This window comes from Sinocyclocheilus grahami, unplaced genomic scaffold, assembly GCF_001515645.1.
Source record: "Sinocyclocheilus grahami isolate Dianchi unplaced genomic scaffold, SAMN03320097.WGS_v1.1 scaffold8689.1, whole genome shotgun sequence".
In the NCBI taxonomy this organism is placed as follows: domain Eukaryota; kingdom Metazoa; phylum Chordata; class Actinopteri; order Cypriniformes; family Cyprinidae; genus Sinocyclocheilus; species Sinocyclocheilus grahami.
This window is the reverse complement of record NW_015512182.1, coordinates 1-1,647: the sequence shown is the minus strand read 5'-3', so window position 1 is coordinate 1,647 and position 1,647 is coordinate 1. Positions and strand designations below refer to the sequence as shown.

At 41.1% G+C, this 1,647-nt stretch overlaps 1 pseudogene; it reads left to right on the top strand.

Annotated features, from left to right (window-relative positions):
- Positions 1-692, top strand: part of LOC107578075 (beta-crystallin S-like) — a 3,029-nt pseudogene extending 2,337 nt beyond the window's left edge.
- The last annotated feature ends 955 nt before the right edge of the window (positions 693-1,647 follow it).

The window sequence follows — 1,647 nt, the reverse complement described above, 5'->3', positions numbered from 1 at the left end:
ACATTTGTGCAGATCATTTTCTACGAGGACAAGAACTTCCTCGTACGAGTGCGACAGCGACTGTTCGGACTTCCATGCCTACCTGAACCGGTGTACCTCCATCCGTGTGGACAGCGGGACCTGGATGATCTACGAAAGGCCCAACTTCATGGGCTACCAGTATGTTCTGACACGGGGCAAGTATCCGGATTACCAATGCTGGATGGGTCTGAACGACCGCCTCTGCTCCTGCAAGATGATCCACTTTGTAAGTCACCCACATGGATGCAAAATATTATGTAGTGCGCAAAAGGTGTTCATTCCTCTCCAGGTAAGTGGTTCTGAGTACAAGATCCAACTCTATGACAAGGGAGATTTCACGGGCCAGGTGTACGAGACCACTGAGGATTGTCCATCCGTGGTGGAGCGCTTTCGGACATGCGAGGTCCTCTCCTGTAAGGTGCTTGATGGGATCTGGATCGTCTACGAACACCCAAACTACAGGGGGCGCCAGTACCTACTGGAGAAGGGGGAGTACCATAAGCCTGTGGACTGGGGCACCGTCTGCCCCACGGTTCAGTCCGTCAAACAACTGATGGAGTGACGTTTGGCCTGTAAATCCATCCATCTGCAGTCCTCCTTTACCTCCAAACCGCCCCAACCACAACAGCACCGAAACACCTTTACCGAATCAATAAACGTGTGGTTGCAAATGAAACCGTTGTCTCTTTTTGCAAACGTGTGATCACTAGGCCTTTTGACTTTGGAAACCACATACTTCCTATACAGTATATCTCATAACTGAATAAAAAATATGATTATACCGCTAAAGACATCTGCACTATCAGGTGTTAAAAATTTGAATACTTTTAAAATAAGCAACTATAATTGTATTAATCTTACTCCCTCAATGGATACCTTTTGGTATGCAGGTTGCCGAACCCTGTCCAAAATTCATCACCTCTCGGCGTCAGAAGCTTTTAAGTGTTTTCTGCCCTCTAGTGGGCAGGTGGAGTTTATGAGGTCTTTCCATAGTTATAAAGTAATAAATGTGAAAGATACTGATGCAATTTTGTATTACAAAATCAACTTGCAGTTACTTTAGAACAATATATAGGCCTATATTAATCAGTCCTATGAAGTCAAAAAAAAATTTATTTCACTAATTTAAAATTTGACACTATTAGACATTTGTATCCTAAAAATGGGTTTCAAAGTAATAGTCAACATGGCATATGCCAAGGGTAATGTGACAGCTAAATGAAACATCTGAAGTTATGTATATTATGTATGGGCTAGCTTACCATTTTTATTTTTGGTACATTTTATTCTATAAAAATGCAAGAAATAATAGCCTTGAAAGATGCTTGCTTAAGCGTCTTACCAACCAACATCTGTTAGAACAAAACAACCATGTCAACCATATTCATCAACGGTTGAGTCATAATTGTTTTGGCCATTTTTCTGCAAAAATGTATTATTTATTTTTAAATGATCTTTTTGTTGTGACTAAACTCCATAGAAAGGCAGCAGCAGAAATGAACATCTCTGATGAAGATTCTCATGTCGATAAGTTCAAAAGGTTTGACACTTTTTCTCACATATCTTCACTTCTTGTTTCTTTGTGTGTGTGTGTGTGTGTGTGTGTGTGTGTGTTAGCCACAGTTT